This window comes from Pseudorca crassidens, chromosome 15 (genome assembly GCF_039906515.1).
Source record: "Pseudorca crassidens isolate mPseCra1 chromosome 15, mPseCra1.hap1, whole genome shotgun sequence".
Taxonomy (NCBI): Eukaryota; Metazoa; Chordata; class Mammalia; order Artiodactyla; family Delphinidae; genus Pseudorca; species Pseudorca crassidens.
This window is the reverse complement of record NC_090310.1, coordinates 68,875,814-68,888,177: the sequence shown is the minus strand read 5'-3', so window position 1 is coordinate 68,888,177 and position 12,364 is coordinate 68,875,814.

The following is a 12,364-nucleotide window of genomic DNA, read 5'->3' as shown; positions in this document are numbered from 1 at the left end:
GACAGGGACTCTGTTCAAGAGATACCCGGACTCCAGGCTGCTGTTTTCCCAAGACCCCGCAAGAGTGAAAGGCTCAATCAGACAAGGCTCCCATACTCCCCAAAGCACTGCAGGAGGCAGACACAGGGGCCCAACCTAGAGGCACTGAGCCGAGAGGCCTGTCACACCGGAGGAGGCCCAGAGGTGCCAGCTCGGCAGCTGGCCCTGGATGGCAATGCGCTGCCGGCTGATAGATGGCTTTCAGGTGAGGGTGCTGTGCAGGCTGCCAGCTGTGCCCGTACAGGCCAGCGATCAGCAGGGCTGCTTTGCTCCCCTCCGTTCCCACACATACCTGGAAACATCACACCTCCAACGAGCGGCAATTAATCTGTGCAGGAGACAAGCAGGGACAGGACAGGACCGGGGAGCTGCCAGCAAGCTGCTGTGCCCTGTCTGCCTTCCCTGGAGGGTCAGCCAGGCCCTCAAGACACACAGTCTACCAGCCAGAGATGCACCAGCTCGCCTTCACCAACAGCCCTGGGGGGAGGCAAACGCAGGGACCCTGGTGCATGGCAAAGGGCACTGGACTGAGAGCTGGAAATACAGGTTCAAATCCCAGCTCTGGGCTTCCCTGGTGGCGCAGTGGTTGAGAGTCCGCCTGCCGATGCAGGGGACACGGGTTCGTGCCCCGGTCTGGGAAGATCCCACATGCCGCAGAGCGGCTGGGCCTGTGAGCCATGGCCGCTGGGCCTGCGCGTCCGGAGCCTGTGCTCCTCAACGGGAGAGGCCACAACAGTGAGAGGCCCGCGTACCGCAAAAAAAAAAAAAAAAATCCCAGCTCTGCCATTGACAGGCTGTGAGGCCTTTAGCAAATCTTGTCACTTCTCTGGGCTTCATTTTCCACCACTGGAAACCTGCAACTACTCAGAGTTAGGGTGAGAAGAGAATGAAATGACTCGTGTGAAGTCCCTGGCACACGGCAGACACACAATAAATTAGCGATTTCTCTCCTCTGTCCTCAGCTGTCCACCTAGACCCTGGGCTTCCCCCAGGGAAACCCCACATATGATTACTAAACAGGCACAGAGCACCTCCCCCAGGCCAACGAGGTCCCTCTGAAAATGGGGAAGTATGGGGGAGCAAGTCTCTTTCCATGAATCATTCAATCTGGGAACAGCCTAATGGTGGCAAAGAAAGGAGACCCATGCCGGTGACTTGGGTCCAGGTGGTCGCCTGTCCCCTGTCTCACCCCTGCCCAGTCCACAAACTCCAGAATGCCAAGAGATGACCTCTAGAAGAAATTTCAGATCACATCCCTGTCCTATTTTTAAAGCCCCAGGTGGCTCCTTAGTGCCGACAAAGTAAAAATGCCTCCTCGTGGCATTCAATGTCAGTTTCAAATCTGCTGAGTCTCACCCCTCATTATGAACCTCCCTCTTCCAACAATGCAGAAAGCGTGCCTTTCCCAGAATGCACCAGGACGTTGCAAGACTGGGCCTTTGCACGTGCTGTCCCCCTACCTGGAAAGCCCACCCTGAGCTCTTATCCATTTAAGGCACTGACCCTCCTTGGCGCAGATTTAGAAAGACATCCTTCAATGTCTTTCTTAGTTACATGGGCTTTCTTACACCCGACATAACTGTCTATCAAGATCTTCCACCCATAAACATCTGTTTGATCTTTGGTCCTCTCCATAACTGAGCTGTGGGCCCCTCCAGTCCAGGACCATGTTTGAGTTCTCTCACGTCTCTGGCTCCTACAGAGTGTCTGACACATAATAGGTACTCTATAAATGTTTTGGTAACTTCAGTGGAGTGTTCACTTACACCCCTATAATCATGCCCATCACACCGTGGACTAATTATGAAGCCACAGATGATTGACCCACAATGAGGAGAGGGATAAACCAAGGTCCTGACCACACTGGTCATCTCCAGTCCTGAGCAAGTTCTTCTCAAGGTTCTAGATGGCTCAAGAATAGAGGGTAGCCTGCTGATCCCTCATCCCCCTGCTGTGTTAGCTAATGTCCAATTCTGACTCAGTTTATCCTTCTGTGGTCAAACCTAAAGACCACTTGGAAACAGTACATTTCATCCTGGGGGCTTAAATCAGTGCTTCCACTCCTCTGGGAAGGCTCAGAGCTTCATCAACCTCCTGAGAGCCTTAGGTCAGCAGCTACTCTACTTCCATGACCAGCCCCTCTTTGCCTGATCCAGGTGGCCCCAGGGGTCATCAGGAAATTTGGAGAATCAAAGAGCCCCATGAACGGAAGAGAATGTTATTAGGGTTCAACTCATCTGTCTACTCACTCAGTGTTTAATTTATCTCGATAGCCTCCTCCCCCAGCTTGAATGCTTCTAGTGACAGGAAACTCACCACCTCCAATGAAATCTTATTCCATCCTTGGTCAGTCAGCCTCTTGGATGTCTCCAGGCCCTACAGTTTTCCATAGATCAATAGTTCTCATCTCCTCAGACCTCCTTCTTTCATAAAACGAGGAACAAAACATCCTTCCCCAAATTTGACAGATTTTTGAGGGAAGTGAAGAGACTTACATTTCACCTGGATACCTCTGGGTCTGACACTCTCCTTCCACTGAATTCTCATTCTCTGCCCTGCATCTCAGTTCTTGTGATATTTCTATTAACACTATGAGAGAGCAAGTTGATTTGGGGGTCTGTATCATCCTGATTATTTATATGAAGTCAAGCATCAACTAAAATTCCCAAGACATTAAAGACCCGCTAGGCTAAGCCAGAGATACCCTAGCCAGGGCTGGGGTCATTGCTTCTGCATCCCAACACAGGACACTCCATTATTCCTCCACTGATTCACTTTTTAAGATTTGGCCCCAAATTGGCCCCACGGGTAGCCAAGACCTTTTCAGATACTGGTTCTTTCATCTAGCCTCTCTTCACACTTTTTCTTTTTCATCTTTATTTCATCTGTGAGTCTCATCAGTGGATTTTCTATCTCTTCACCCAAACCATTCATTAAAAATACTAAATAAGATCACAGCTGAGATAGAGCCCTTAGGCACTCCAATCGAGACCTCTCTGCAGGATGATATCAACTCATTAATCTGCTCTCAATAGGTAAGCTAGTCATTAATCTACTGGGATCCCCTAAAATCCAGTCCATATTCTCAGTCTTCTCCCTAGGAATAGCTGAAGATTCTTTCACAAGTTCTGCTGAAACTCTGCTGAAACCCAGATCAACAATCTCCATCATTGGACAGACATTACTAGAGATTACTGGTTTGCCACCCAACACTCATCCTTCCTGACTTTTGCAGGGAGGCAGTATGCCAAGATACTAACTACTTTTCCCAGTTTCCCTTGAAAATAACAGTGGCCACGTGACACATTCTGGCCAAAGAGGTCAAGATGGAAATTATTAAGTGGACCTTCCAGGAAAGCCACTTAAAAGAGGAAAGACTCAGAGGACGCAGGTCATTTGCTCTTTGCCCTTCCTGCCTGGAATATTGACGTGACACTGCAGATGGAGCAGCCATCTTGTTACCATGAGGGAAAAGCCAAGACAATCACAAACTCACCTCAGCTCTAAAAGTCTCTGAAACTGATGCTAAAGACCATCTGCCTCAACTAAAACAAGTTGAGTTTTATGTGTCAACTTGACTGGGATGCCCAGATATTTGGTTATACGTTACTTCTGAATATTCCTAAGAGAGCATTTTTGGATGAGATTAATATTTGAGTTGGCAGACTGAGTAAAGTAGATTTTGGGTGGGCCTCCTCCAATCAGTTGAAGGCCTGGGTGGGAGAAAATGGCCGACCCTCCCTCAACTAACAGAGAATTCCTCCTGCATGATTGCCTTCAAGCCAGGGCATCTGTTTTTCCTGACTTTGAATTTGAACTAAAACATCGGCTCTTCCTAGGTCTTGAGACTGCTGGTCTTCAGTTTGGAACTATACCATCGGCTCTCCTGGGTCTCCAGCTTGCCGACTCAATAGATGACAGATAGATAGATAGATAGATAGATAGATAGATAGATAGATAGATAAAGTCCTATTGGTTCTGTTTCTCCAGAAAACCCACCTCTGAAAGATAAAGTAAGGAATCTGAGGAGGCAGGGAGAGCCTTCTGACAGCAACGAAGGTCTGTCCCTATGAAGGAGAAGGAGATGGAAGAAGGATTAGGTATAAAGGGTCTTGGATTACAGTGTTGTTCCCAGTTGCCAGGACTATGGGGAGTCCTAAAGCCAAAGTTGCCTGGTGGAGGAGGCTGGCATACTGCAGGAGTAGATCTGCTTTAGTAGCCCCACTGTGGTCACTCACTGCTGGGAGCAGCCCATGAGAAGCGTAGCTCTGGGCCAATCATTGTGAAGGATCCAGAGAGACAGCAGCCAGGCCATCAGTCAGTTGTGTTCCCACAGCAGGAGATCTGATGATGATTTTTTTTGGGGGGGGCCGCACCACACAGCTTGTGGGATCTTAATTCCCCACCCAGGGATTGGGATCGAACCTGGGGCTATGGCACTGAAAGCACTGAGTCCTAACCACTGGACTGCCAGGGAACTCCCCTGATGATGCATTTTTTTATGGCCACCACAGAAGACCTTTTATATGTATTGGCGGGTTTCTTACTCAACCCTTCTCCCCAGGTTGCAATATGCTTTAGGGTACTTGACATCTCTTTGACTATATATTTGGGTTCTATTCACGTATTTCGGGGCATCAGCAAAAGTCCCTTTCAGTATCCTGTTAAAAACTTTTGAAATATAACAAATCTGCACTCAAAAGAAAATCAATATTTCTAGCTGCTTTCACAATTTAGTAAGAGATAATAAAAACAAACAAACCAAATATTATTTTGGTAAGTTAGAATAAATTTTTAAAAGTATAATTCATAAACATAAAAGTCAAAAGAAATGAATTAGTAGAAAGAGAAAACATTAGTAGAATTTCTTTTTCAATCCAATAGTTGGTTCTTAAAGGAAAGGCAACAACTGAAGAGATAAAATCATTAGCTAGTCTAAATTTTAAATAATCCCCAGACAAAACACAAATACTCCGAAACAAGAATGAGCAAGATGATCTAACCACTGATTAAAAAAGAAACTAGTGGTGCAGTGGTTAAGAATCCGCCTGCCAATGCAGGGGACACAGGTTCGACCCCCGGTCCGGGAAGATCCCACACGCACAGAGCAGCTAAGCCCATACGCTACAACTACTGAGCCTGTGCTCTAGAGCCCGCGAGCCACAACTACTGAAGCCCGCGCGCCTAGAGCCCGTGCTCCGCAACAAGAGAAGCCACCACAATGAGAAGCCCACGTACCGCAACAAAGAGTAGCCCCCGCTCACTGCAACTAGAGAAAGCCCATGCGCAGCAGTGAAGACCCAACACAGCCATAATTAATTAATTAATTTTTTTAAAAAAAAGAAGCTAAAAGAAAATTACAAGTCAAAGAGATGTCAAGTACCTCATTTAGGTAGTGTTGCCTGGGGAGGCCTCTCCAAAGAGAGGTGACATTTGACCTGAGGCTTGAATGGGGAGAAGAAAGCAGTCCTGCAAAGACCTTGGAGAAGTCTTCTTCAGGCGCAAACAAATTTTTATACTTGAGGAACAGAAAGAAGGCCACTTCCAGATGAGAAACCAAGATGCTGAGGTATTAAACATCTTACCTAAGGTCGCTCTGCTGGTAAATGGTGAAGCTGGGGCCTGAACCCAGAAGTTCAAACCCAAGAGTCTGCACTTGTCTCCACCCCACTGTGGGTTTCTCTTACCCACTTCCATTTGCGTCTTGAGGTTTACAGTGACACTGCCCAGTTATTATCAGCTGTCCTTTCCTGAGTGAACTCTGGGCTTCCAGAAGAGCCTCCAGGTCAGTCCCTGGAGAACCAAGGGCCAGGAAGTGACATCCGCTGACCTGCCCAGGCCCCAGGGTAGGATATCAAGGAGGAGTCATCATCCAGCCCTTCTCGTGCAGCCACGCAAGTGTGATGGGCCGAACTAAGGTAAGACACTCAGGGCACAAAAATTAAGGAGATACTCTTTTCTTTTTTTTTTTTTTTTTTTAATTAAAGTATAGTTGATTTACAATGTTGTGTTAATTTCTGCTGTACAGCAAAATGATTCAGTTTTACATATACATACATTTGTTTTTTAAATATTCTTCTCCATTATGGTTTATCGTAAGATACTGAATATAGTTCTCTGTGCTATACCCACTCTTAATGTTACTCCTGCATTTGTGTTGTTGAACCCAGGTCTGCGTGCCCGATGCACAGTGAGACCAAACAAACTGAAACGGCAGAGTTTGGAGCAAAGAAAGGTTTATCGCAGGGCCATGCAAGGAGAACAGGAGGCTCGTGCTCAAAAGACCTGAACTCCTCCATGGTTTGGGGAGAAGAGTTTTTATAGGCAAAATCTGGGGGGAGGGCTGCAGGGTGTGTGACCTTCCTCTGATTTGTTGGTGGTGAGGTAACAGGGCGGTGCTCCAGGAATTCCAATCATCTGCCTTCTGGTTCCAACCAGCCTGGGGTCCATGTGCCTGTGCTCAGCCTGAAGTTACCATCCTCCACCTGGGTGGGGGCCTTAGGTCCTGTAGAAGAACTCAGAGATACCTATCAAGTTGTTCTGTATCCCTTGAGGAGCCAGGACACTGCCCGATTGCTGCATTATCATTTCTTGACTGCATTTCCTTTGTTTCTGCATTCCCTCACTCCTCTAATTAGTAACTGTTTGAATCTGCCCTTTGGAACTCAGGGAAGGTCTAGGAGGCCTTTTTCCTACAAACAAGAAATGGGTGCACAGAAAGGCTTTTGTATCAGGCAGGACCACACTGGGTCCTGCTCTGTTTCGTTTACACAGCCTGAGAGTGGAGCCTCCTTAAATTCTGCACACTTGCGTCACCCCAGCCCGAGTCCTGTACTTGTGCCAGAAGCAGGATGTTACCCAGAGCCCTTCAGGTGCAGGACGTTGTCATTCTGGTGGCCTCCCGTTGGCTTCCACTCCATCCCTTAGGCTGCATCTATTAATCACCTGGGCTCAACCAGGTCTGTCCTCAATACTCTGGGGCAGAGATCACAGCATACCCAGTGTCCGGACCATCCCAACCAGGACCATGTGTCAGCTTAGCAACTCCTCCATCAAAGTGGCTCCCCCTGGCCATGAGCTCACAAGGACTGTGTGTGTCCCTCCAGATGACAGCTCTTTCACCTCTGGGTGTCACAGCAAGAGCCAGAGAAGGAAGCAGGTGATAAGACTATAAAGTCGTGTTTCCAGAAATGCCAACCAACCTTTTCTGACACCGCACCTGGACCTCCAGCCCCTTTGCCAACTTCCCCATTGTTTTATTATAATGAGCAACAAGCTCATTAATAACCCCTCCCCCTGAGTCCCAACCACAAGGGGAACCAGCAGGTGCAAGGGGCTCACAATTAGTCCTTTATAATGCGTGGTTGGCAATAAACCCACTCTGAAGCTGGAACAGCAAGGACCTGGCTCCTGGTAGCGTCTGCAGCCACTGGAGTAATTAATGGCAGAGGCACAGAATGGAGAGAGAGTATGTTAACTCTTGAGCAGCCACTGAGCCCAGAATTCTTGGAAAATTGAGGGGGACGAATTTCGCATGCACTGGAAGAAAATGTCCAACTTCTGTCTCAGTCTCCCTGCCTGTGTCTCTGGTGTTTCTCCTCAATAAATCAGGCCCCTATCATCACCTCTATGAAGACAACCCAAAACTTTGTGTTCTACCCTGTCTTCTCACTCCTACATTTCCAGCGGGTCCTGGGATATTCTATTGGCATCAGTCCAGAACTGAGACACCTGAATGTAGGTACCGGGACCTTTCCCGGGAAAGACTAGCCTGGGGCTCAAGGGACAATAGTGAGGTTAGGAGTGGTACTATGTGGAACAGGGAAGTTCTCAAACTACGGCTGAGCAGAGGAGACTTTCCAGGGGCATTAAACAGGTATGAAAATCATAAGTGTATAATGAACCCAACCTCCACAGTTGTATGGTTTTCTCCAGCAAAGAACGCTGAAGGTAAAGTAGTACTGGCCAGGGAGTGTATCACAAAAGTCATGGAGTAGTGTATCACCATGGGGCCCAGATTGGGCATGGAGGAGAGTAGATTCAGGAAGGGCTGGTGGACTGATAAGACCATGAACATAAATACTCATGGGGTTGGAGTAAGGTCAAAAAGGCAAGTCAATGAGAGTGAAGGAAAGGAAAAGGAAGGAGAACAGAGAAGGAACTCTGAGAAGCTAAGATTTCAGAGTCCAAGAGTTCAGATGTAATGACCAGATCCAGACTATAGCCATGGTTAGCTGTCAACAGAGCCATCGCATTGCATAACTCCAGGGAACACCGATCATATAGAATTCAATGAGGCTGTGCAATATGGTGGCCCTGGTGGCTGAAGAAGAGTTAAAGTGAAGGTCTTTGTCAATGAAGAGGCCAAGGAATGGTGTGGCAAGGGCACTGGATGGGTGGCCCACATGAGGACTGAAGATGCCCTGGATGATGGTGGGATTCGAGACAGAGAGGGAGACTGTGCTGGAGGAAAAGTATGACCTTGACCCCAAGCAAGCCTGACCTCAACCCCAAGCAAGCCTGACCTCAAATACAATTCCACCAATTGTTTATTGTATGTCCTTGTAGTAAATCTCTTAGCTCTTCAGGGTTTCTGATGCCTCATATTTAAAATAGAATCAAGTACTTAACTTCAAGGTGGTAATGAGAATTTTATTTTATTTATTTTTTATTTTTTGCCTGCACCATGTGTCTTGCGGGATCTTAGTCCTCAGACCAGGGATCAAACCTGGGACCGCGGCAGTAGAAACACAGAGGCCTAACCACTAGACCACCAGGGAATTCCCCGAGAATTTTCAAAGACGTTTGATGTGCAGTAGGGGGCTGTTCTTGGACTTGTTTTCTGTCAGATAAGGTCCCTATTCCCCTGCATTGCTCTCTAACGTAAAAAGAGCTGACCTCTGACTCAGATCCAAGGTCAGCTGGTTTCCAGCAGGGTTGGGCCAATGGGAAGTATGGATGGGAGATTGAAAGGCAGAAGGAAAGCAAAATAGGTATTTCTTCATCACTTCCTTCCTCCCTCCTCAAGCAAGGGCTGAATCTCCTCCATGGTTTTAGCTCCTGTGAAGCTGATCATTTTAGGTTCCCACTTCTGCCCCAAGCTCTGATAACCCCGCCTCCTTTTCTCTCCAGCCCTGGCAGTTGTAGTGGCCTTCTGCTATTGCATAAACTCTTGGTGGCCTCACCATCTCCTGTTTAGCTTCTCAACTTTCCCATCACTTGTGTAATTCCCTCCGTAATTAAATTCCCTCTGTTTTAAACATTTAGGGTGGTTTCTGATTTTCTTCCTGGATCTAACAATTACAAGTGCCTGGTGTCATGTTGGCACATAGGGGGCACTTAAATACTTTGTACTTATTATAATTATGTTTTGACTGTTATTAATACTTAGTTGTCCAAGACCTTTGTATGTATTCAGTCCATCAAAGATGGCAGCCAGGATGGGAACAAGCTGGCATAACCATCTGCCATGTCTTCTAAGAACAGGGGTGGCTAATGGACAATTACAGGGCATATTATTTACTTGGACCTCTGAATCTTACCACTGGAACAATGACTGAGGGCTTTGACTTTAAATCCCTGGTGCCTAACACAGGGGCTGGCACAGAGTAATTCCCCATAATGGTTATTAGACTGACTTGAAGTCTTTCCAGTTATGTAGTCAGAACAGCATCTATTTATAAGGCGGGAGACCCCTGAGTTCAGGTTGCAGGATCTCACCTCGTGTGCACTGAAATTTTTTAAATTAGGGCTATATCAGGAGATCCAGGATTAAAAGGGCAAGATGACAGAGGCACTCATCTATGGCATAAAATCTAAACTTATGCCAAGAAAACTCAGCAATCAAGATACCTAATATTATAATGTAGTATTTTTAAAAAATCATCATTAATGCAAAAATCCATGATGAACAAAATAGCAAAATTTGAAAAAAGATAGGATTAGTATTTCTTTTTTTTTTCACACACACACACTGTATTTTATTTTTGCAAGAGATAAATAAACTGGCACCAAGCATTGTAAATGGATGACCACAACAGAAGCAACAATGATTGCAATTACCAAACACGAAACACACTCACACTATGTCATAATATTGACATTCAGTCCAGTAGGATTAGTATTTCTGATTTTTCCTTTTGCATCAGGCTCCAATATGGTTCAGCACAGCACTGACTAACTGAGTCACTGCTTCTTGTGGTTCCTTCACTGCTGCTTCAGGCACCTGATGTCTCTAGAGCTAAGATCCAATCCTCCCCAACCAGCCATACACCACCCCCGCCAGACATACATACTGCTGTCTGTGGGCTCTGGAGCAGGGGCTGTGTCTGTCCTAGTCCCTGCTGAAACTGCCTGGCACATACTAGATGCAAATTCATGTGTCTAATGAATGAATGCACAAATCCTCTTCTCTGCATTGTGGAGATTCCATCAGGGTCACCACTAAGATATTCTAACAATGCACTTCTAAAAGAACAAAATCCAAACTCACTAGGAATCAAAGAAATGTAAATTGCAACAAGGAAGTGCAATTTTTCATTGCTAGAATTAGCAAAGATTTAAGAGATTGACAATACCCAGTATTGACATGGAAATCAAGAAAAAAGGCATTCCTATGCATTACTGCTAGGGCTGCAAATTAATATAGTGGTTCTGGAAAGCAATTTGGCAATATGTAGCAAAAGCCCTTCAAAAGTACATTTCTTTTGACCTAGCGATCCCACTTCAAAGAATTTATTCTAAGGAAATAATTAGGCAAGTGCCAGAAGATGTATCTTCCAGGGTGTTTCATCACAGTATTGTTTATAAACAGCAAGAGCGTGCAAGCAGCCTGAAGATCAAGTATTTGGCTTACTTTTTTTTTTTTTTTTTTTTTACTTCTTCATTAGAGTACAATTGCTTTACAATGGTGTGTCAGCTTCTGCCCCACAACAAAGTGAATCAGCTATACATATGGGCTTACTATTAACATTAGGAAATAGTAATAAAGGTATCATATGATGGAATATTATGCAGCCATTTAAAATGGTGATGTGGCTCTGTATGTACTTAAAACAGAAGGACGTTCATGATGTATTAAACAGAATAACAGATTATAAAATATATACATAATGTAACCGCCACCTTTAAAGCATATATGGAGAAAGTCTGGAAGGCTGAATACTAATGGTGGTTATCTCTACGTAGAGAATATTAGATAATTTTAATTTTTTTAAGACTTTATTTTTCATAGCAGTTTTAGATTCACATTGAAATTGAGAGGAAAGTAAAGAGATTTCCCATATACACCCTGTCCCCACACATGCATAGCCTCCTGCATTAACAACATCCCTCACTAAAGTGATACTTCTGTTTCCATTGATGAAGATATATTGACATGTCATAATCACCCAAAGTCCATAGTCTACATTATGGTCTTGTACATTCTACAGGTTTGGACAAATGTATAATGACATGTATCCATCATTATAGTATCATACAGCGTAGTTTTACTGTCTTAAAAAGCTTCTATGCTTCACCTGCTCATCCCTCCCCAACCCCAATCCTTGGCAACAACTCATCTGTTTACTCTCTCAATAGTTTTGCCTTTCCTGGAATGTCATATAGTTGAAATCAAGACTATAGAACTCCCTGAAAATAACATAGGAGATAACCTAGATGACCATCGATGTGGTGAAGATTTATTAGGTACCACACCAAGGGCATGCCTCATGAAAGCAATAATTGATAAGCTGGACTTCATTAAAATTTAAAACTTCTGCTTTGCAAAGACAATGTCAAGATAATGAGAAGATAGGCCATGGACTGGGAGAAAATGTTTGCCAAAGATAGATCAGACAAAGGACTATTATCCAAAATATACAAAGAACACTGAAATCTCAACAATGACAAAACAAACAACCTGATCTTAAAATTGGTCAAAGAACTTAACAGATACCTCACCAGAGAAGATCTACAGATGAAAAACATACATAAAATGCTCCACACCATATGTCATCAGGGAAATGGAAATTAAAACAACAATGAGATATCATTATATACCTAATAAAATGGCCAAAATTCAGAACACTGACACCACCAAATGCTGGCAAGGCAGTGGAGCAACAGGAGCTCTCATCCATTGCTGGTGGGGATGCAACATGGTACAGCTGCTTTGGAAGACGGTTTGGTGGTTACAAAACTAAACATCCTCTTACCATACAACCCATCAACTGTGCCCAAAATATATGAAAACTTATGTCCACACAAAAACTTGCATCTTTTTGCAAGCAGCTACATCCATAGATGTTTCATTTATACTTGCCAAAACTTGGTAGCAACCAAG